General features: G+C 31.5%; 1 protein-coding gene and 1 non-coding gene across 2 annotated transcripts in view; both read right to left on the reverse strand.

The window, feature by feature from the left end:
• The window catches only part of LOC145322429 (A disintegrin and metalloproteinase with thrombospondin motifs like), a 241,350-nt gene that overhangs the window by 151,448 nt on the left and 63,474 nt on the right, over nucleotides 1-26,428 (reverse strand). The gene's annotated exons all lie outside the window — the stretch shown is intronic.
• On the reverse strand, nucleotides 1,323-1,394 carry TRNAT-UGU (transfer RNA threonine (anticodon UGU)). The gene has a single exon. It is a non-coding gene; the product is annotated as a tRNA-Thr (tRNA).

Below are 26,428 nucleotides of genomic sequence, written 5' to 3' on the forward strand. Positions count from 1 at the left end.
CCCTCCCCCAAAATAGTTGTAAACCTTCCCAGTACCTATAAGAAACTACCCTGAATAGGAGCACCATATCGGTTTAGTAGTTAGCGAGATCCTGTAGTACAAACATATAGACAGACAAACAAACAGACATCATAATACTTAATGATCTAAAAATAAGACAAATTTTCATTTTGAAATATTGGAGCTCTGATAGCTTTTTGTTACGGTAACAGCTTTGAACCATCTATCATCCGGGTTCGAATCCCAGAAGAAGAAAAAATTTGGGGGGATGAACGGTGACTTTTATTATTTTTTTATGGGAAAATAGGGGGGAGTTTGGTTGAGCACCCACCAGTTTTAATTTTAGTTTTTTAAAAAATTCAAAAACTTGGAAAAGGCAATTTAAAAAGTTTACATTAGTTCAGTAGTTATCGAATTCTTAATCTACAGACAAAATAACTCTCCATACTTTATACATTTCCCCAAAAAAATTATAAACTTTCCCTGGATCAATAAGAAGCTTCACATTACCACTTTATATAATAGAATATGTGGATATATTAAAAAAAAGAAAATTTGTTAATAAAATTATGGACCTCATTTATTGGCCAGTTCATTTATATATCCCATAAGAGGGGAGAGATGGATTAAAGGGGGTGTATGGGGGTTATTGTTATTTTAGCCAGCTGAGATTATTTCTTTATCAGAGTACATGAAAATATGGACAACATCAAAGTAATAATATATCGATTCATGTATTGCTTATAAATTCAGAAATTGTATAACATAATGATAAAGATAAAGAAACATTTTTTTTATAATAATTGCAGTTTCGAAAATAAAATCAATTTTAGTAAGCATCTTTGTAAAATAAACAAAATCGGATGATATATGATAATCATTTAACTATTTCAATCTATCGAGTACATAAAGATTATGTAGATTTTTTTGCATATTATACAGGACAATTTATTGCATTTTACAGACCTTTTTTAACCAACTTTAAAAAGTAAAATACATCGCTGTTTAAATTTTTTTTGTTAGAAAACATATTAGGATAATTTGTGTTCAAAATAAACACACACACACACCCTCCCCCCTCCTCAAATCTTAATTTAATTATTTTCATTAATTTAAAAATACTATGAAAAATGAAATATGTATAAATCTTTTTTTTGCATAACTTTTTTAGTGTCTCTCATCAACCACAAAGTATTAAATACATTTAAAATTGAAGAAATATCTAAGTAGGAGAAGCTTAATTATATAGAACAAGTATTGCGTACCTAAACGGAAAAATAATAGAGAAGCTACTATATAACTTGAGTATCACAAAAATTGATTGCCCCCTGTGAGGTTTGAACTCACGGTCCCTAGTTTACAAGACGAGTGCTCTACCATTGAGCTAAATAGGCCACTTGTACAAGAAAAAAAATTTAAAATAATGCAAATTCATAGTGAATATTAAGTAAATTCTGAAAAATTTGTATCTTTTAAATACAATAAAATTAGGCAAACGTCAGTAGGGCAGTTACCCTATAAATAGAATCAATAATATTCATAAGTATCAACGTTCAAAAACGTATTGCTCCTGGTGAAATTCGAACTTATAACCCCGGCATAACAGTGTAGAAGAACCGTGCGCTAACTGATTGCACCACTGGAGCTCTTACATTACAGGTTCAAACTTTTTGTAGTTGTTCGAGATGGTAGTTTCTATGTTGTAATTTTAAAAAAAACTTAAGATAAAATTTTTATAAAAGAATATAAAAAAATTTAAAAGTATAACATTTAAAAAAATTATTTTTGGGCGATGGAAATGTCTGACCCCCACCCCAAAATTAGCTCAAAACCATCCAATGTCAATAAATATATAACTAGCGGCTACGCCCCTAGAGGCCTTTAGGGGGCACTTGAGGAAGAGAGAGAGTCAAATTTAATAACCCAATTTCTTATTTTAAATTTTTAAAGAAAAGTAAAAAAAAAATTTTTTTTTGGGGGGGGGAATTTTTTTTTTAGGGGGGGGGGGCCTCCCCCCTCATTTTTAATTTTAGTTTAAAAAATTTAAAAAATTTTTTCTTTTTTTGAGGGGGGGGGATTTTTAATTTTTTTGGGGGGTTGGGGGTGTCCCACCCCCAAAAAAATAGTTATAAACCTTCCCAGGACCTATGAGAAGCTACCCTGTTAAGGAGAACCCGATCGGTTCAGCGGTTAGAGAGATCCTTCGGTACAGACACACAGATACACAGACACACAGATACACAGACACATAGACATCCTGTTTCTTTAGTAAAAGGATTCCTGAGAAGGACAACATTGTCAGTTCAGTGGTTGCTGAGATCTTAAGCTTCAGACAGACAAAATTAAATGAAAATTAAGCCCCGCGGCTGAATTGACGGCTGAGGCTTGTACTAATTTAGCACCTGCGGCTGCGGCTGGGGCTTACAATATCTCAGCCGCGCGGCTGTGTCAAAGCTGCGGCTGAATTTAAAAAATTAAGCTGCGGCTGAGGCTGCGGCTTACAAATATCAAGCCGCGCGGCTGCGGCTGCGGCATAATCATAACTTTGCAGCTGCGGCTGAGGCTTTCTTGAAGCCGCGCGGCTGAGTGCGGCTGCGGCTTCAAATTATTAACAGCCGCGCGGCTGAGTGTGGCTGAGGCTTCCCCAACTATAAGCCGCGCGGCTGATTGCGGCTGAGGCTTAGAGAGGCGTTGGCTGAATGAGGCTTAGTGCGGCTGAGGCTTAATGTGGCTGAATTGCAGTTTTGTGGCTGAGGCTTACAGTGGCTGAGGCTTACAGTGGCTGAATGCGGCTGAGGCTTACAGTGGCTTATGTTTTCTTTAAGCCGCGCGGCTGCGACTAAGGCTGAGGCTTATTGGGTGGCTGAGGAAGCCGCGCGGCTGATTTTGAGGCTTCTCGTAAGCCGCGCGGCTGATGGTGGCTGAGGCTGAGGCTGCGGCTGCGGCTTCCGAACCCTGGATGTAATCACCGCACAAAAGTTTGACATAGGTGCCTTTGTCTATTATGTTCTGGTGTACTTTGTCAAGAATTTTTTTTTCTTCATGGATTAGGGACAGGACAACCAATGATAAATTGATCTTCCTCTAATAAGCTACATGCATGTGATTTGTTCCTTCCAATTTCCTAAATAATATTGGGGTTGGGAATATGCCTTGGATTAATTTATCAGCCATTGTCATTTCCCTCCCTGGGTATGTTTCGAGCGTGATTAGGTAATAAGTACTTTATGCTATGCATAATAGATATTCTAGGGATGCAGGGTTAGAACAATGGGCGAGGAAATAATATTTCCCTCCATTCTACAGCTTGTGTAGCTAACATAGGGATATTTAAGTGTTGTAGATTACTTCAACTGCTATTTTTCTCTTCCTCTCAAATCAAATATCAGTGGGAAGGGGTGACAATAGAATATAAATCAATCTAGTTCTTTGCTATAAAAGCAAATTCATATACAAATGTCCTATCGCTTTGTCTATGCTACATTGTATAATTGAAAGGAATTTAAGTACGGAATTTAAGGACGTAGCTATAGACAAGCGTAGCATCCCTATAATTGGTTTTATTCGTACTTTACATATAACTCTAATATTAGAATATATAATTTTAATTAATGTACATAGTTTAAAGGCGTAGCTATGGACAAGTGGAGCATCTCTTAGAGTAAACATTCTCCCCACGAAATATATTTATTTCCTATCCAGGATAATTTTAAATACGAATAACATATTTCCTGGAATATGAAAAACTCAATCGGTTTAGTGGTTAACAGACAAATAAAAAATCCCTACTTTATGCATAAGAGAATAGAAAGCTTTAATTGCTACCATTAAAAAAATCAAAGAACTGTTTTTATCTGGTGGAAAGAATATACCTAACTAAGTAGGTTTGGTAAGTCCTACATTCATATCCATGACTTTATAAGTTTGTTGTTCTTGTTGTGTGTGTATTAGTATGTGTTTTACTGCAGGAATCTAAAGGGATAAGACAATAACCTATAAATTCATGTACATCCCCAATGGTGAAACACAAAATTATCCTATCTGTTGATTACAGAACGAGCCAACCTATCAAAACTTAAGGCCTGAAAGTTGTTAGACCATCGAATAAGAAAACGTTATTATAAAACTTTTGGGACTAGTGTAATAAAAAGGAAAATGTCTCCTCCCTCCCTGGTAATAAGTATGTTTGTTTGTGTGTATGTGCCAGGAAATGACTAGCATCCGTCCAGAAACTACCTGGCAACATACCATTCCCCGCCAGCCTGCCAGACATACAAATCATCCTATTTAGCCATCAATGGCTTTCTCATTATCTTTGAATGAAGCCTTTTTTTTACATAAAGTATTATAAAAATTGGTGGAGTTGAGTTAAACTTTAATAAAACAACAGTATTTTTTACTTTTGTTTTAAAGGATTGGTGGCTGAGATTAGTAATTACCAAATCAAATATTTTTTCAGGATTGGGTTAAAAATTAACATTTGTCAAAATAATCGAATGGGCCTGTAGCACCTCCTACTTGCGAGAAGGTTGATAAAATCTAATATGGAGGAGAGTAATCATCCCATAACTATCCCTTGGACGTCTCATGGGGGATTTTTGTACGTGATTTGGGGGCTATCAATATATTTCTTTTATTAAATACGCCATTTATCAAAATACTAAAGGCAGAAAAAAATATGTTACGTTAAAAACATCGCACTAATGCTCTTTTTGTATGCAGCAAATATAACCTTTAAAATTGTAATTAATGAGTAGCCATGTAAGTAATTATAATTAGATTAGATAAAACACATTTATCCATGGAAAGGAATGATTGTTCTGAATTTTATATCGTCTATAGACAAATAATTTTGTATTTAAAATTTCGTATTTAATGTAACAATAAAAACGTATAAATAAATAATAAATTATTTGAAAAATTTAAGTATTATTTTATTATTGGACGTAAAACGACATCAAACAAAAACAATTTTTCAAAATATCATTCTTGATCTCATGCATTCTATTTAAAAACAAGGATGACAACATTTATAAGTAGCGATGTACAAAAAATGATGGATGAACAGACAGACAAAGTGAAATATTAAGCCAAATTTCAATGGCCATAAAAAGAAAGACTACAAAGGACAATAAGAATGATTGAAAATCACGAAACCTTCATGAAATGTATTTATATGTCTTTTTATTGCATGGCCGACGGATTGAACTGAGAGAAAGTGAGAAACTTTATTCAAAATTTGCAAATTTATCTCCAAGAACAAGATATATTAAAATTATAGATATGTAATTAGTTTTTTTCCAATAATGTATTTGTATTAAACTATTTCAAATGGTTACCAGCTAAGACAGGCATAATTTTAAATATTTGGGAAGATCATTTTATCATCCATTGTCCTATACCGCTGTATCTTGGGACTTAAAAGGAAATGGGGTAATCATTAGATTGATCTTTCTTCTCTTTATTGCCCCAAAAACACTAAAAATACTTCCATTACAACTGAAATAGTGTTATTTGTGTTGATAGTAGCGAAGCTAATATTTTGTTTATTACTGTCTGTGTGTCCTTCTGTAATATGAAAGGTTTGCAGTTTTTTTTCTCATTTATTGAAGTGCAGATAGTTCTCTTTCCTTCCCTTCCCTTTCACTCACACTTTAATTCTCTTTATCTCCATTCCCCTTATCGTTTTTTTCCTTTATCCATCACCAACCCTTCACTGCAATATATAAACATGTCTTTAGTTTCTTTGAAACCAAAATAATATAGATTAGAATATAGTCATATTCTGTAATTTTCTTACAATACAATACCATAATAAGCATTAGATAATATAGTATCTTTACGATCCGATTACTGTATAATACTTTAATGATTCTCTTAAAACTATTGATTACTTGTCAGTACACCGCAAATTATGTCCGTAATTGTGTTTGTTTACATTTGTTCGCTCAAAGAATAGCTATACCTTATTTATAGAGTAGCTGCGCTACTGTGTGATAATACGGCACTCAAAAACTACTGTGAACATCTTACCGTTAACTATTATCTATCTATCTATCTTATTATCTATCTATTTTCCTACCACTCCATCTCACACCTTCTTATAATCATAATTTACAATGGGTATACCATAAACCCACAAATTAAGGAATAAATAAGTAACTTATATTTAATTTAGAATTAATTCAGATAGCTTACAATATTATTGATCTTTTTGATACTTTTAAAAAGTACTAGCAGTTAAGCCCCTAACAAATCTTCGATGTATTTGAAGGTGTTGAAAGGGCAGAAAAATAGCCTAAAACCATCCTATGTGAAGCATGTGAAGCCTTCCGAAAATGAAGAACTCAATCGGTTCAGTAGTTATTGCAATCTTAAGCTACAGACAAGAATACCTTACTTTGTTATGTTATAGAATAATGACATATTTCTTGTAACACTTTTTGATATTGTGTTGTTAAATGTTCACTTATTGGCATATGGTCGACATTTATAGGTATAATAAAACAGCATGTCGATATATGTCAGCCAAGACCACTTTTCATTGCTATATAGTCGACTCAATTTTCAGCATCTTTTCCAGTATACCTTCGAAACTGATTAAAACCCGCTGGATTAGAACCGGCTCTTAGCATTGCTGAAAAATCATATTTTCCAGAAATCTAGAATAAAAATCCTAAATTTAATGCCAATTTTATTGGCCCTGGCTTTCGGTCCCTCAGGGTTAACAAAACTGGTTCAATTTTTTGTGATTTTTTATTTAAATATCCGCGAAAAGTTGTCTATTATAAGATGTGATAAATAACTATTCTATAACATTATACAAACCCCAGAATCTAACACGGTAAATAAAAATGACAACAAACTTATCCTTAAAGTTCTGAAACCGATCTTTGTGTTAGTAAAGGACAAGGGGGCCTTAATACGGCTACCCCAAAAAATTAATGCTATGAGGGGGCTAGAAAATGCAAAAGAATGAAGGGGGGGGGGGCTGGGTATTATGAGGCCCACCCCGTTGATTTAAAATTTATTGTCTAGTGTAAAAATAACCAGGGATTTTAAAGGATAAGACAATAGACGATACATTGATGTAAAACCCCAACTATGACAAGAGAAAATTACTCCTGTAGATTTTCATTATTCGTTGAAAAGTTTATCCTCAATTTATCATCCATCCATCATGATTTCTGAAGTTGCAGTAATATTGCATTAACTCATTTCATGCATTTTAAGCTCAAAATTTTTATTAGAAAAAGGAATTGAAGATTACACTTTTTAGTCATATTACCAAAAATCTTTTACACATGTCATTTACCTTATAGAACTTATCTAATTTTTAGCAGTTCTTCACAATTTCCAGTCATTTTTTTTGTCCCTTGACTAGAAACTTTGGCGACTTTTATAAAATCTGATTGAATTGTACAAACACGCAGTGTCCTATCGTTTCCAATAATAATTTTAATCTACCAAAGGAGTAATTTTGTTCATCATAATTGAGGTGTATATCAATTTATCGTCCATTGTCTCATACATACAGTCATACCTTAAGACCCCTGGTAGTTAGTTATGGCATTTTTCAAATTATGTAGTACAGACAAATAGGGTACATTTCATGAAACGACGGATTGCCGGACTGTCACACTGACGCATGGATATTGGATAAGCCTTATTTATATAGCAGCTTTGTTTCTTATAAGTTAGACAATCCAATACTTGCCTACTATTGTATATCATAGCCTATTTAAGGTTCTATTAAAAAACAGACAGACATAAATACAGATCAATATTATATTGTGACCCCTTAACCTTTTCATTAAAACTGTAGGATAAGAAATAATTAAAAACAAGAACAATTATCATTATGTCTAAAAGTAGCGTAGCTAGGCAATGATTTTATTGTAATATCACTGCTTTTTGTTTGACATTTTTTCTACTTTTAAACAAATTTAAAAATAAAATAGTCTAAAACTATTCCGGGACTTGTGTGAAGCTTCACTTACATGGCAAAATTTGTTGGTTTAGTGGTTAGCGAGATCTAATACTCTATACAATAGATATATGAGCATAAATTAAAAGCGGCTAAAACCATCGAAGGAGCGTGACGACTAGCAATGTTTATATATGCTTAAACATTCTTCATCGTTAAGATAATCCATACGTTTAATAGTAAGACGTAAATTTCATATAAGAATTGAGTTAGAACACAGTAAAAGTGTCTGACTGATTATGACGTAAAAAAAAATTAGCCAATAAGAGGCAACTATAAATTATAAATTGGTCAATAATGGCCTCTCATTGGCTAATTTTGTTTTACGTCATAATCAGTCCGACACTTTTACTGTGTTCCACGACACTCTTTTCATCAACTTACTTGAACAGACGAACGAACGTTCATTGACTAGATATAAAGTAGCCATACTACTATTGATTAAGAATTGATTTGTACCCGGCAATTAAAGATTGAATAGATTAGAACTAACTAACGGTAACACTTTTCTTAATAATTTTAATTTTAATATGAATGACCACAAAAACCAAAAATCTTCAAGATTACAAAATGTTGTTGTGTCGTGTAGTGGTTTAAATCATTATAATATCAAAGAAGTCATAATGTCATTAAATAGCAGAAAACCTGCATTAATGCTAATAAAATGCCTCAAATTTTAAATGATTTTATGTCTTAAAGAGCTAGTGAGCATTAGGTGCGATTCAACCTCATTTTTAAATTCGACAAAAACACAATATTTCATTGTTTCCTTTTTTACAACAAATTGAATTACATTCAATTACTTGCTTGCAAGCCATTTAGGTTGCTGTACTAAAGAGTAAAGAAATAAATCAACAATTTTGGCTATAAAAATTGTCCTGTTATGATATCAACATACAGGGTGTTTCAAGAGAAAAAACAAAAAACAATTATACAAAATGCTTTTTGTAATTGAAAAATCTGATCTGGGACATTTGTGTTTCAAATATTTAAAAATTATTTTTTAAACAAATTATGCCTTGAATACCGATTTTTTCAAAGGCCTTATTTTTGAAGATTTGTGGATTTAAAGGTTACAATAATCACCAAGTCGACTTAAATATCAGTAAAATTAGTACTTGTCAATAATATGTCAACCATTTCCACTTTTAGTAAATGCTATCCAGTCGACAAAGACCAATGGTATGTTTCAAACCAATAATCCTAATCTATGTACAGAAATCCTTAAAAAATATGATATTTTTTAAACTGTAGTATAAAACTCCTTGTAAGTAAGGCCCCCCTACAAAAAAATGTTATTTCCGTATTGAATTGGTAAAAGTGCCTATTTTTTTGTATATTTTTTTACACACGCACGAATCTAAAGATTAACCGTGGCTAAATGAAGGAAGCGCAAAATTTACCTGAATTTTAAATTTTAAATATTTTTGGCTCTTTAAGATCTTTTTGGATAATTTACATATATACATACTCATTTTTTGTCATTTTGCTACAGATACCTCTTTTTAGTCCCATTGAGATCTGCAAAACTGATATTCTGTTTAGTCTTGGTTTTCAACAGGTTTTGGTCAATTCTCTTATGAACATAGAGTAACTTATATGTATAGTCCATTTAAACGGTTACCTCTTTTTTAATAAAGAGCCATTCGCTTTCATTTCCCTTCTCTCTACAGGACTAACAATAAACTTTACTGAAATTCGTGCAATGATCGGTCCAGCTGTTTCTGAGATGTTACTAAACAGAGACCAAGCTACATTCTAGCTTTAATAGGAAGAGGGAAGGGTTAAATTCGTATATGTAATGGAAGAAAAAAGTTCTATTATTGTGTTTAGCATGAAAAAGCCCGTCTTTTCGACACAGTTCCTAAGTCATAAAAAACATCCCTTTGACAGGACATTTTCAACTATCTTAGGTTGGAATTCTCATGTCATTTCAGGTAATATGTAACTTTAGACAATCCGCATCGTTTTTGCCTTTAGTCATGGAGTCCAAACTCATAACTTTGATGGATAAAGTTTATTTAAAACTGCAAAAAGTCTTTTTTTTGTCCATCAATAAAACTTTTATCTTTTTGTTTCAATCTTAACATAATTTTGGTACTTTTAAAGTAGCAAAATTAGCTTCTAATTGTAGGTATGTTTTCAGTTGATAAAAGTTCAGTTTACTCATGATGTTGAGAAAGCCCAATCTGTGCGATTCCAGTTACGTCATATACGTTTCGGGAAAGAAAAAGGGAAGGGGGGAAGAAAATCTCTTCAAAAGAGATGGGAGAAAAGGGAAGAGATTTTCTTCCCCCCTTCCCTTATATATGACGTCACAGGAATCGCACTTTTCAAAAGTGATACAAAATCGGGACAGATTGGGCTTTCTCATTATGTTGATTACAAGAGAGCTATGAACATGAACATATGATTTCTTACAAGTCAAATAGTATAGCCATTAGCTATTACAATTGTTTCCTAATACCATAGATTGGAAGGGATAAGACAATTGACAATAAACTGATCCAAATAATGATAAACTAAATTAGCCCCTTAATTAAAAAAAATTGTAATAAAATAAAATTATAGGTTAAAAATATTTTACTACAAGATTTAATAAAATGGGAGAACGTATTAAAAAGACTTTGTCAAGACTACAATTTAAAGTTAAATGCCCTCTCCTTTCCCTATTGATAACAGAGTTTCTTCCTACTAATAGCTAAAACAACCATCCAAAATACTTGCTACATTATTCGACAACCAAGACGCTGGGAAGATTTGCGTCCAAATTACGGGAAATAAATAAAACCCTTTCAAATCTTTTTCTGCTCAGCGCAAAATGATGAAAATAGTTGGCTTGCATAACAGCAAAAGGCATACCATAAACAAAACATCGCTGACATATTATGGACTGGATATTTTAACTGTCTCCAAAAGGTTTTGTTCATTTATCTTACCTAAAAATAAATATGTTTTACATACTCCCCCCCTCCCAAAAAATCATTTTAGGATTAAAGCAAGATATTTTACCCCCACTAAAAAATGGAAAAAGACCTTGAATAATACCCTTATGTACAAAAATAATTAAAATCATCAACTATATTTATATGATTTGTTGACAACATTTTGATATTCTAACAGGCAAAATTAATTATATACAATGGAAAATATAGTTGTAATGATTATAGTAATCAAAAAAGTAATTAATACCATGCAAATGATATTGTCATAGTTTGTACAAATTTAGAAGAAAATGTATCTAATCTAAAAAAAGATACAATAAATGTGTTTAGCCCCATCTAAGAACTGCGAGCCTACAGTTTTAATGAATTATGTAGACTATATTAAAGTCTTTAACGGCTAAAATAGATGGTTGAAAAGTTTGAACACTCAATGTTGTACACTGAACAGTCCAATCAAAATGTAATGATAGTATCCAAATTTTGCGAGAAACTACTGAAAGATCGCGTTTTTAGAAAACTTGGCCACCAGCCTATTTTCCCCTAGCTCCCAATATATTCTATAACCGAATATGACAGACAAACGGACATACTATAGAAACACAGAAATTGCGCTACTAAAAAAACCCATTGAATTAGCGTGAATTAAACAAACAGACAAACTATGACAAATTAACAGACAGATAGACAACGGAACGAAATGTTGTAATTAATTAAAGGTTTTGCAATCAAATGATTTGATTTTTCATTTCGAGTAAAGTCATTCTCACTTACACAGGGACAGATCTTCTCAAAATAGATTTTGACTTCATAACGTAAATCATCTCCCATGTCAGCATATCGACAGTACTTCTTTAAGCCACATAGTCATCGAAGTCTTCCAGCGCAGAGTGGGAGTGGAAATTTTAAAATTAAATTTGATTATTTTGTTTACCATAATTGGGGTTGTGCAATTATTTACCGCCTATTGTCTTATCCCTAAAAACTGCTTTTTATTTTTATAAGAAAATGACTACCTTTCTTGTAAAAAAAGTTTTTTTTCAAAGATGTTTGTTCAATTCATCAAACAAACATGTCCTTAAATATCTCTATAACGTCTTGACCTAATTCTTAGGAGTATTTAATAATGTTCCCATGAAAGTTTTAGGCTATTTTAAAATTTCATTAGTATATGTCCTCTCGTCTGTTTATGTGATATACAAATTTGCTTAGTTTTTTCTTTGTTTGAATAACTTAATATTCATATTTCTTAAAAGTGATTTAACTTAAAATGGAAATTTTGTCATATTATATAAACAATATAAATACTATTAAGTTGAAGGAGGATTTCATTTTAACTTTCACTCTTTTAATTATTTTTTTGTAATTGGTAGAAAGGTCATGTTTTCTGTAAAACAAGAACAATTATGCCCCTAAGTAGTGGAGAAATGACAAGTAAGCAATATTTAGGAAGAAGAAAAGAGTTTTATAGTATGTCCTCGAAACAACATGTACTATAGACAATTTTCCATGAATATTAAAAGAAAGTTAATAAATTCAAAACCTCTTTTGGTAGTCCGGACCTTCGGCCTGTTGGTTTTAATCTTATATTTCTTATTTTAATATCCGCGGAATGAAAAACTATTATAATCCGGTAGAAAAGTAGAAAACCTAATACTCAATACAAGAGAAATATAGAAAATAAGATTGCTAAAGATTCCATTAAATAGTCTGAAATTTTTTATTGAGAAATCTTCCAAAAAAGTATAAAATGTATCAATCACACACAAAAAGCAATATAAAAGAAGGTTTCCATGGTTATAATTTTATATAAATTTTGCAGTAAATTTAAAGGTTAATATTTACTGTGATTTAGTTTTTGAATTAGAATAGAAACCGACTAAAATACAAGTAATATTATAGGAATTGATAAATAAAAAATACTTTAACTATAGAGGTATTTTTTCTATAGAATTCTTCTTAAAAAATCTACAATTAAAGCTTTATTTGCTTTTCGAGATTTTCATTGGTCAGGTGTTAGGCTATTTTCGTAAAATAAACTATTTAATAATCTGATGGTAGCTTCCATATAATTTTCGTATAAAATATGTTTCTAACACCTTGATTTTTTGAAGATTTTTTTTTATAAATCCTCCCATCCCGCCTTATTTGGGTATTGACTGATTGTATTCTATATTTTTGATGTTTGGGGGTTGGTAACTGACATTACAGCGACTATTATGCTGTTGCGGATTCTCATGGGTAAATAGGGATAAGACATTTGATTTAAACCCCCAATTATTACAAATAAAACTACAAATTCTAAAGTTTGAAAGTATCGATGGAAAAAATTGTACATTAATAGTTATTCCCAACTAATCAAAATAAAATAAAAGTCCCCAAAGTTTTAAATCAAAATATAGAAAGAACGTAACAGTATAACTTATATTATTTTTATTAATATTATGCACACGATAAAGTAGTATTACCAGAGGGGATGATATTCTCATAATAATATAAATGACTTCCAACAACCTTTCATTGATCTGACTCACAAACGTACTTTGATCTGCTTTTGAACAACCTTTGTTCCTATTTTGACAGAGTTGAAATTGATATCTTTTATCTGCTAGAAAATTGGTTTACTCCACCCTTATTCAATCAGCAAAGTAATAGGTTGTCTGACTGCCGGCGTGGGTAAAACAGAAATATAAGTGAGGGAGGGTGACATTGGATTATAAATTTTACTGGTTCCCAATGTTTTGAAACAACTTCTTTCATTCATTGCCTTGCCATACAAACTATGACAACAGAAGGGGTAATTTGTTTATCATCAATGAGGATGTTCATAGTTATAGTCCATCCTCTTATCCCTTAAGATCTCTTTTAAACAATGATTTATGATTAAAATTGTGAATTTTTCTCTTTTCCCATAAATTTTAAAATTGTTGCAAATTGTTGCAGGATTTTTTTTGCTTCTAATGAGGATAATTTCTACAATTAAAATAAGTCCTTAACTATATAAATTAAACTCAAAACTGGGCTAATTGTGCAAAGAGATAGAGGCACCGTGTTAACCTTTTTTGTTGTTATTATATCAACAAAATGCTATAATCTTAGTATCCTATTATATTGATTAGTAAGTAACTCGCTAACAACTGCACCGATTGAGTTCTTCATATAGGGGAAGATTTACAAAGGTCTCTCATTGTTCATTACAATTTTTTGGATAGTTTTAGGCTATATTTATGTTTCATTCTACCCTATGTTTTTAAAATCTTAAGTAACAACACAATGACAAACAGACACACACACATCCAACTACTTGTTTCTGCTGCATACAACCATATTCTAGGATTTAATTGCACTTTTATTTCTACTTTTCATTTCTGGAATTAATCTGGAAAATTGTGGAAAACTGCACTAGCAAAGTGGGGCTACAATTTAATGAAACACTTTAGCAGGTAATGTCAATAAATTTTTCAATGAAGAAATTTTTTTTTGTATGATATTAATTTTACAATATAAGGGTTTAAATTATTAAAATTAACCAATAAGCAAAGAAAGTATAGTAATTTTTCATTATATAATTGGCCGGTAGACGTAATAACGTAAAATTGGACGTACGTACTTACAGATGGTAGTTATAGAGTAGCTTAGCAACCAAATTCGATATATATAATGGTTATTTAGTAACCCTACATTTATGTTTGACTAAAATTTGGAAAATGAGGTTCTAAAAGAGAATATTAAGGAGGGAGGGTGGAAGGGAAAAAAGGAACACTTTCCTGTGTATTTTCTTCTGCGCCAATAGCCTCTAGGGTTAATTTAGAAGTTAAAAACAGCGTAAAACCTCTGTGATACCTATGTAAGGTTTTCTTGTAAAATAAAACTCAACCTATTCAGACGTTAACAAGATCTTACAATACAATATAAATTCAACGTCCTACGTTGATATGATCAGCACAATATTTGGAGAAGGTTGCAGTTTTGAGACGCAGTGGTCCAAATTAAATGCAACAGAAATGTGAGTGCATAAATGTGCCAACATGAAAAGCATACAGTTAATTAAAAACTCTTTTATCCATTAAAATATTGTATTTAGAGTGACCATACATAGGTAAGAAGAGTTGAAGTATATGGGTACCAAGGGCGGTATATTGATGATAAACAAAATTACCCATTTTGTAAATCAAAGTTATTGAATAAACAGCTTTGACACTACTAGTTTAAAGAACTATTAAATTATAATTCAATAATAGTACTCAATGTTTTAAAGCCAACAAATACAAATACCTTGGGTACCATGGTAATATACAGTCAAAATTTTTGGGGGTGTTGATCATCCTAAAACAAACAATTCTCAGTGTTGATAATGATTATATATGTTGCAAGGTTGTGGACAACATTTAAGGTCAATAATTAAAATTATTAGGAGAGATATTATAAAACAAGTCAATTAAAACATCAATGTAAGCAAAACTTAACTGACATCAACAAATATAGAGTAATTATTTAAAGTAATGAATGAAATACTTAAGGTCCAGCTAAGCTTTATTAGACTGAAGAGGGTGCCATGTTCACCGAAATATATTTCTCAATAAATCTATGAAGTAAAGGACTTTTGTTTCCCTCCAGTTAATTTCATATGCACATAAAATGAACATATTCTAAGACGTATAGAGATGTTTTGCTTATAAAATTATGCCTTATCGTCCTAGGAGTCAATATAAATGAATGGAATAGTTGTTTATTTTCTAAATATACAATATAACGTTATGGGCCGGAAGTGAAGATGGATTAAATGAGTTATATACAATCACCAGTCTGAGGATACTCACAAAAAATATAAGAAAAAATCTGATATTAGGGCATATAACTATATTCCTAAAGAAGGACAGACGAACAAACGGCATAAAAGTAAGTAATTAGACATATTGAATGAAAGAAGTAGAATACTTTTCATAAGTAGCACAGCAACAAAAATCTAAAAACACTTTTGCAAATAAAACATTAGCAAAATGACGCAGGCCAATAAAATGTAGAATAAATACAAATTTTGTATTAAATACTCTTTCTTTAAAAATATGAATAATGAAAAATATGCATCTGAAATTTGAGCCGCCTCGCCAAATTTTAGACAACCGTAGACAAATCTTATTTCATTTTATTTTATTAGTAGCGCAGCTACTCTATTAACAATAGTTTGTCCGTGTGTCTGTCAGTCAGTAAGTTTTTTCAGGATTTAAAAAAGGTTAAATGTTCTACATATAAAAATGTCTTTATTGTAAAATGCCAATATGTAGCTTTTACTTTCGATTCATAAATAAGCCTTTAATTAGTTTCTGATTTATTTTAAAAAAAAACTACAAACCTTCGCTACATATAGTAAAATTGTCCCTGTTTATAAAATTGTATTTGCATAATAAAGTATAAACAAATATTATTAAAATATAACAGTACATAGAGTGATCAACAAAGTTTATTTAAGCAAATTTTAAAGAATATAGACTTGTACAATTTGGCTGTTCAACATAAATAAATCATAGTTTTTTTCATTATTAGAAGACAGTTACATGGTATATATTGGTTTCTAAAAGTATAACTTGTACTTTAGGCATAGTGTTAATCAAAATATCGAATACTAAGCACTAGATAAAAGTGATCATGGCTGACTTATTATCGAAATGTTGTTAATCTAATGATCTTACATGTTGACACTTCACAGTATGGTATGGATTTGAAATTGGTTGTCATTGACATATTTTCGACATAATCTCGACCAAGTCGCATGAAATAAAAGAAGTCAAAACTGACTTAGGATCTACAAATGGATATATTATATATATATAATGAAGTGAAACTGGCTGAAATAACACTTTATCTTATCTTAATTCCTACTACTGGATTAACAAACAGACCAATAAACGAGTTCTTCCATGTTAGCAAACAAAAAAGTTATGAAAATTTTTCCCCATTCATAATATCCACGTCTATTCTACCTCCATTAATCTACACGACATCATTTAAAGACTTCAGTTTAATGACGATATAATAACAGCACAACAGTTTAACAGGGTATATTTACCGTAGGTCACAAAGAGGTGATCAATATTGACTTTATAAACGGTATATCAAGGGAACAAATTGTAGGCCCCTTGGTACAGTAAAATATTGACATTAAATTTTCATGCCTAAAAGTAATTTGCACCGCTTGTTTAATATACGCCAAGTCCAACCAAGGGCGTGCCCAGACATTTTTTCAGGGGATGCAAAATATAGGTCGATGGGGGAATTTTTAACTACTACTTTGATTTTTCTGTTAAAAGGGATTTGCCCCTAGCATTCAGGGCCTTTTCAAAATAAAGGTGTTGGGATGTACCCTTACATGACAGTTTTGTTAATGAGGAGGTCATATTTTCCTTTATATCATATCTTAAAGCGAAGGTGACGAACCCCTCCTTCAAATAATCTAAAATCTGCAAACTTAGAATACACTTCTCTGAAAATTTTTAATGATCGGTCCAGCGGTGCACTATATTTTATGGAATTGATTACAATTTTAGACTTCCATTGAAATATATCCATTTTTCCTCAATCTTATTTTGATTCTTGAACAATAAATAATATAATTTCAGCCCACCCCCGTCGCAAAAACATAATTTTAATGCCGTTGTATTCTCCCCTCTCTCACACCCTAGCGGCATAATCATAAAATTATTCTGACCGTTATATAGGCATTACAGATCGCCAGATAATTCTTCAAAAATATGTACATTTCTAGAAAGTCATTTATTAAGCCTTTTTACAAGGGGAGGGGGAGGGGGGGTCGAGGTGGTTGTAGATAAAAATATAAGTATCCCCCTCTCCCCCCAACACATTTTTTTGATTACTATTTCGGCACTTTTAATGGGGATATTGAATTTGGTTTGAGGGAGGGGGAAAGTATGATTTGTTTTTCAAATTTTTGTGGAGCATTACCCTATCATCCTTCCACTCCCATAGACGTCCTTACCCTCTTGAACAACTTTTATTTGTCATAAAATGATTGGTTGCCTTTCAAAGAGATTATATATATTATATATTAATGTGTACAATTCTCAAAATTATTTCTTGTCGTCCAAATAAAAGATGTGAATAATTCACCTACACGACAAAATAACAATTCTTTACTTCATAAAAAGTCACACACACTCACTTACAGACTGGTACACATACAGATACGCCCACACAAATATATAGACATACACACACACAAGAAAAATTTATAAAGTGTAAATGATACAATGTAATTAAAGTAATCATAGTTGACATATTAACTACATGCAATTCACCTTGTTTCTTCGAGATTAGGCCTTACGAATAGAAAACTATTTCATTTTTAAACTAGCTGAATGCTTGTCCAGAAAGATCTTGTAAACGTTAGGTCTCATTGGTTTCTTGGTAGATAGTAAGATATCCCCTCATAAAAAATATGGCACAAAAAAATATTTTCTAATTTGGAATGTGTATCAAATTACGGGCAATTGTCTTATCCCTTTAGATCCCTGATTAAAAAAAATCTAAGTTTTTATTGGAATATGTGTAATAATCTACTAGTACAAGAAAAGTATAGAGTTGCTACGCTACTGTAATTGTTGTAAGTAAACTAAACTAGTTTAAGATAAATGTTATCATCATGTCGAAACTTTTCACTATCAAGGCCAATGTTATAAATTCAGGTTGGAAAATTAGGAAGGTTTGACCTTTGCGCACAGAAATAGTGTTTAGAAATCGTAGGGTAATAGAATCTCCCTTTTCTGGATATATATCTTAGGCAGTATGACTTAACCACAATTCAAATAGTCTAAAACCAGCAAAGGACAAATCCTAAGCTCTCTTCCCAAATCTTGAGTGTAAAATTCTTCTCAGGTAACTGTTAAATTTGGGGGGTAAAATGATTTACAATTTATAAAACGGCATTGTCAGTTTCCACCTTAGGTTTCTAGTGGTGAATAATAAATATAGAATAACCTATCAAATTATCACTTATTTACATATTGTCACATGAATCATTGAAAAAATAATTGAACAAAAAGCTTCAAAATAAGACGTAATTAGACAACCTGTATATAAACTACTGGTCAAGGCCTTGTAAACACATGACAAAATTAGATACAACATCTGTAGGTCTGCGATCACTTACGCATCTTCTAGTTTTTCATATACACGAAAGTACAAAATACAAAAAAGATGGGATGTCTAATGTTGTATGCAAAAAAAGGAAAAAGCCAGTTTGAGATGTGGTAATAATTTTAAGATTATTTAATGATTCCTAATTGGCTACATGTTTGGAAGTTAATGCACACCCTTGATCTGGGAAATTAGAGCCACAGAAAAAGTGAGTAAAGAGAGAGAGAGAGAGAGAGAGAGAGAGAGAGAGAGAGAGAGAGAGAGAGAGAGAGAGAGAGAGAGAGAGAGAGAGAGAGAGAGAGAAGGATAGAGAGAGAGAGAGAGAGAGAGAGAGAGAGAGAAGGAGAGAGAGAGAGAGAGAGAGAGAGAGAGAGAGAGAGGGAGAGAGAGAGAGAGAAGGATAGAGAGAGAGAGAGAGAGAGAAGGAGAGAGAGAGAGAGAGAGAGAGAGAGAGAGAGAGAGAGAGAGAGAGAGAGAGAGAGAGAGAGAGAGAGAGAGAGAGATACAGAGAGAGAGAGAGAGAGAGAAAGGGAGAGAGAGAGAGAGAGAGAGAGAGAGAGAGATAGATAGATAGATAGAGAGAGAGAGAGAGAGAGAGAGGGAGAGAGAGAGAGAGAGATAGATACAGAGAGAGAGAGAGAGAGAGAGAGAGAGAGAGAGAGAGAGAGAGAGAGGGAGAGAGATAGATACAGAGAGAGAGAGAGATAGATAGATAGAGAGAGAGAGAGAGAGAGAGAGAGAGAGAGAGGAAGAGAGAGAGAGAGAGAGAGAGAATGAGAGAGGGAGAGGGAGAGAGAGAGAGAGAGAGAGAGAGAGAGAGAGAGAGAGAGAGAGAGAGACAAAGAGAGAGAGAGACAGTGAGAGAAAGGGGTAACCAACATTTGTTAATTTTAAAAAGCAAAGCTACTTTTAAATTGTGGTCTGAATACTTATTTTGAAAGAATTGCTTAATCAATTTCAAACTATGGTCCAAATACCAGAATTTCTAAAATAGTTCTAATTTTGAAGGATCTTAATAAGGGATAAGACAATGTGAGATAAAGAGTACATTCCCATTGATAATTAGTAATATAACCTATTTCTTTAGATGATGATTATTAATTGAAACTTTTGGACACTGCTTGTTTATATCAACCAACCAAGATTTAAAATAAAAAAATATTTAATCAACGAATGAGATAACATGTTTGTAAATTGTCTGGTACTAGCATAATATACAGCTCCGAAAAAAAGTTTCATTTGTCAAGGATAAACATATTTTGGTAAAAAAGCACAATCGAACGAAGCTTAGAATCCGTAGCATTTTATTTTTCAAGGAAAACTATTATGCCATTATTAATTTCAAATGCTAATTATTATTATTTAGAGGCACAAGTATAGTTTATCAGTATATTACAACAACTTAAATGTATTGTATGTTGTTATTATAACGCAAGATTGCCATTTTTTGATATAGTATTTCCTAAACCTTTATAATATTTTTTAACAGGCTGAAAACTAGAAGGTTAATGTCTTTTCTTCAATAGTAAAATCCCTGTAAAATTTTCTTTTGGTTATAATTGATTGTATACAAAAATTGTATGTTTTTATTAATATATTAATGTTGTTTACATCAATTTTCTCATAGTTATTTTCAAATTAAGTGATCTTTTAATTTTATATGAAATTTTACCATTGGACTACTATCAATGGGACACAAAAATCACAAAAAGTGCTTTTAGTTTTAAGGGAGTGTTTATTTTTTAACTTGAAATCCTCCTTTGCTGTTTTAAGGGGTGTAACAGAAGGGTGTAGACCCATGTCAAGGGGGGAGGATCCCTAGGAGGGTTTACCGACCCCTCTAAATTTTCAAAAAAAGTTGAATAAAATTGTCCCAATTTTCGCTGCTTGTTAAAAATAACATTTTCTACGGTACATAATAAAATTGTTTATTTTTTAAACATTAAACATTTTTTGAAGTTCAAGGCTTTTTATGAACTATTAGCATCTTTTTATAGTTTATTTTAATTTGAACAAACTGTATAATGTTTTAAACCAGTTAAAATGTAAATGTTATCATATTATATACGGCTTTCCGCGAATATCAATATGAAAAATTATTAAATTAAAACTAGTTTTGTTAGCCTCGAGAGGCCCAAAGCCCGGGCTAACAAAACTAATATTAATCTTATGATTTTTTTTAATATTCGTGGATAATCGTCTGTTATACGATGCTATACATGATTTTTCAGTATGGCTGAGAACCGGTTCTAATCCAGCGGATATTAATTGGTTTCAAAGTCATACAAGGAATTGTATCTATCAACTGGGGAAAAAGGGAATATCCTGCAGCCGTTTATCGCGGCTAAACGATTGAAAGCGGCATTAGCGCCATGCCTGAAAGCAATCAACTTTTTCATAAAATCCAATCTTACATTGCAATATTTAGACTAGGATACAGGGATAGGACAATGGATTATCAATAAATCTTCTCAAAAATTCTTAAATGTTAGATTTTACTTTTGGTAGGCTGTAATTTATGTAGGAAATATTTGGATAAAGATTAATTTTAGCGCAATTATCCATGCCATCCCTGGCATGTAAGTGAACCAAAAAGTAAATATAATATCGACGATTAGACGGCTTTTTCTCATTGTAATGGGGTTAAAGTTCGTATTTAGAGCTTACGGGATTTTTCAGAGGGGGTGGGAGAGGACAATGGAATATAAACAACCTTTAATAAACTGTCTTTGGTAGCTTAAATTGAAGGGGAAAACTGAATAGAATATTCTCCTTTAACGTTTACCCAAATATTTCAATCACTAAAGGTAGAGTTTAGATTTTTATTATCAGAGAAAAGAATAATTTATCATGTATTTATCCCAGTAAATAAAATCGTTGCCTGCCCTTTTTAACATGGACCTAGTCCAAACTTCTCTAAAATTGTGGAATGATCGGTTCCGCAATTTTCGAGACCTTAGCTGAATCTCTATAAGTGCTCGTCACCAGTACTCTCTGACTTATTCATTTAATTAACAATTAAAGGTAAGTAGGTACAAGATTAAATTGTATTGTAGTACAGTGTTATACTTCATAAATCTTAATCTAATAATTCATATTGAAATTATATTAATAACATGATTATAAGATTGTTACAGATTAAGCAATTAGAAATATGATTCTTAGAATCATTGAACCAATTTAACAATGATAAATAACAAAAATAAGACCAACATAAATTACTATCTTTTATGATAATGATATAAGTTATTGTGTTCATTAAAATATCAGACACGGCTTGAACTACAAGTGTATAAGATATTTAATAGGTGAAGCCCCTATATGAGAGGGACGCGTCCATTTGACTATCTTTCAAGAATATAGATAAAGGCCAAAGGGAAATTATTCTATAATATAAAGTACTAAGCCTTGTTGTTTGTAGCGAAGGATCTCGCTAACCACTGAACCGATACAGTTCTCCTTTAGAGGGAAGCTTAGTATAGGCCCTGAGATAGTATTAGGCTATTTTATTTTTGTAAGTAGGTCTGAGTATGGTTTTAAGCTATTTTTCTGCCCTTCTTTATCAGTTATCCCTTCGAATATAGAGCCCCTAGATGCTAGGGGCGCAGCCTCTAGTTTACTATAAACCAAATAATTATTACGCTATCATTATTATTCATAAAAACAAAATGTCAGAAAAGTTTTCTTCAATTGAAATATCCTTCCTTATGGTATTTCGTCACCAAATGTTTACAAGCTCTAATTAACAAGAAAGAAAAGGAACATGAATAAATACTCAGAAATATAAGTGATCACAGATCACATTTATTAATAAAATCTAATTGGTAACGTCGACTATACTGGTAAGAGTGGTCATAAATTGACTTATTATCGACTATTTTTTTGTCTCACATCATTAGAAACAACAATTTAAGCATTGCTACAAGAAAAAAAGATCTACTATAATGCAATTCTAACAATGACATTATAACAGTATTTATTTGTTTTATAGCTAAGGCTACCGTTTAAAGGTTGTGCAATCAAATGGTTAGTTGTCTGAATGTTACATATGTATTTAAGGAAATCATAGGCATGAAGCTGGTGCCTCGTAAAAAATGGACAAAAGTTACAACTCTAATCCGGAATATCACAAATGACGTCATATTATCATCTATGATATATCCAGATATTCCGGACAAAGGTTTTTTTTAATTTGTCCCCCTTTTACCAGCTTCCATAGGCATAGGAATAGTTCCATAGTTAAGTAAACAAAATATAAGTTTTCTATATATATTTAGACCAATTAATTGTGTGTGTGTGTATGCATGTCCGTGTCCATGTGACAAGTGACCTTGAAGTGCATAAGTGAAACCAAGGGTTGTAAACCAGCAGTCAACAATGACGGTGAAATTAATCTACAACCCTTTTCTTTCCCCAATACTAACAGATACAAACCTGAAGATTAATTTATCGTCCATAACTCTGTATCCTCACGCATTTTTGTGCCATGAACTTTTCTGCCAGTAAAAATATATGTTCTTTTTAATTGTATTGTCTTTATTAATGGTACTTACAACGTCATATTAAAATAAATTTGTTGGGCATTGATTTTATTACAAAAAAGCGTAGTACCAGAGACGTTACGATGTAATTTTTCTAGTTAAATTATTTCTTGAGAGAAAAAATGAAAGTAATATAAATTTATGAATATTAGTGCATGCCGTTGATTAGCAACATGATAATTATATGGCAAATTTGCTATTTAAATAACAATTAAAAATTATTTGTTAGTTATGGCTACCATATACTAATATCAATGCTAAAGTTAACAGATAATCTCATGATTTTTATTAGTATATTTGTGTTTAAAGCTAGAAATTTTTTCGGAGACGATAGAAAAAACTTCTAAAATTGTTTTAGATATGTATCTTTAATTTTATGTGCTAAGGGACTGTAAGATTTGCTTTCATTACTTGTACAGTTTTCATTTTGTCTTCTGAGACTTTTGGAGAAGTTTATTTTTTTATTTTTTAGACGTTCTAAAGAACTTAAGTCACAAACACACGGATATATTACCACTTTGGATTCTAATATTTTGACAAACAATAATACAGTATTTACAATTTAAAAGTTTATGTAGATTTTTGACTGACATATTATCGAAAATATGAAAGTTTAATTAATTATAAGGTCTACATTTTAGTCAAGCAATGCAATGTAAAGCTTTACTATTGTAGTTCTAAATTTCATACTATTTAATTTGTTCAAAGTTTAGCCGGAAAGAACTAAACATGAGAGTACATTATTCGCTGTACAATTGTGTAAACTAATTTTGTAGGTAAATCCATTGGTACATTGGTAAGGTCACGTATATAGAATAGATTCATGACTGAAATGACAGTACAGAAAATCTTGGTAGCGAAGCTACTCGTAATCAAAAACGTTATTAAGACCAACTGTCCATCCTTACGCTATGTTGAAGGGCTGTTATTAAAGATAGAAACACTTAAACTTATCTAGAAATTTTCCTTTACAAATGATAATCTACTCTATAACTCAATTTGCCCGTCTGTCTGTTTTGCCTCTACTCTTTCTTATAACTTTTGCCGCTTTTGGATGCTATCTTCCTTGTTTTAATTCTTATTCAACGAATATCTCGTTTATGAGTTAGTTTTAACTATCATTTAAAAACTATTTTATATGTGAACCTAGAGACATTTGGTATAACATAAGTATAGGAAAAAATAAAAAAAAATGTCAAGGATTGTTTCTTATTAAGGCTATAAACCTTCAAATCTAAACTTAAAAGTCATTTAATGAGGATTTTCAAAAAATTAACATAAAAAATTGCGAACATTGAATGCACGGAGGTTATTTTATTATTTTCATTTTAATCGGTGCAGGGTAGACATATGAAATGTAAAGTGCATACTTAATATCGTTCCCAGAGTTATTATACCCCTAAAATCACATCATACAATAACCTAAAATTCATCTTGATATCGTGATGTGATAGTATTGTTGTTAAAGATATAAAGAAACAGCATCTTACCTATCTATGCAAATTTTACATACATATGAATTTGTATCAGAGTAAAAAATAGATAACTAATCTTAATGATCACATTATAAGAAGCAAAAAAATATCAATTTAATTTTAAACACTTTCAACAGTTATAAATCTATCTAAACCATAAAATTAAAAATTAGTAACTACTGCTGCTTCATAACGAAATATATTTCAAAGAAAAAAATCTTCATCAAAAATTCATCTGTAATAGAAAACATCAATTTTAGACATTTTTTACAGTCAGAAATGTTGTAGGCAAAAAAGAGATTTGATAAAATTTTTGAAATATCAATAATAGTTATTTCTTTCATCATATTATAAACCGCTTTCCGCGGATATAGAATGTACTTCGGCACCTCGGGGCTAAAAAAACTAGTTTTAATCTTATGATTGTACATTTTTATATTCGTAGAAAGCTGGGTATAATACGATGCCAGACATAGTTTTTTCGTATGGATGAGAACCGGTTCCTATCCACCGGATTCGAATGAATACGAGAAAAGCATTTACATGTTTCTAATTTTAAAAACTTTAATTGCTAAAAACATAAACTTATTGGGACATTACTCTGGGGATAAATCTCTAGTGTAATGATTATTTCTTCATTATAACCCGTCTATTTTCCTGTACTCAACATATTATTTTATATCTTTTGCAGATTCAAATTCTTGTTGCAATTTTTGTGTGTGTGCATCAAAAGCAGCCATAATCACAAAATTATTACTACAGCAACCAAACTCCTGGCCAGTTTTCTTTACTTAATTCTTACTTTTAATTTATTAACTTTTTAGCTATTTTAGTGTCGCACTTATTGCGTGTGTGTATTGTATAACACTTTGCTATAATGAAACTTTTGCTTACTTGATGAAACATTATTTCAGTGCTGATCTTCCAAAATATATTTCATGTGAACTTTTATACGGTTAAAAAATAAGCAGGAATATTTAATAAATCTTTATTACCCTTCCAACTTTTCTGAATAAGCATTATTGAAACAAAAAGTATTGTACAGTGTGTTTTTGGTGTTCTAACAAAGCTTACCTGAAAAGAAAAAGCATATTAAGATTAGGATATTAGCAAAGACTGTAATAAAACTATGATATTATGTGAAATCTAAATCATACTTTGCGGGGAGAGAGCGGACATGGAGAGAAACTTCTGAGACTTTTATAAAACTTCATTGGTTTGAAAAAACCTTCAAACCTTTTCAAATTACACCAAGAATTTTAATCTTAAGAAGGATATAACATGTGTGTCATAATTTGTGTTTTCGCCTTACAATAATTTATCGTCCATTGT

Source organism: Acartia tonsa, chromosome 6, assembly GCF_053477335.1.
Source record: "Acartia tonsa isolate MP-2025a chromosome 6, ASM5347733v1, whole genome shotgun sequence".
In the NCBI taxonomy this organism is placed as follows: domain Eukaryota; kingdom Metazoa; phylum Arthropoda; class Copepoda; order Calanoida; family Acartiidae; genus Acartia; species Acartia tonsa.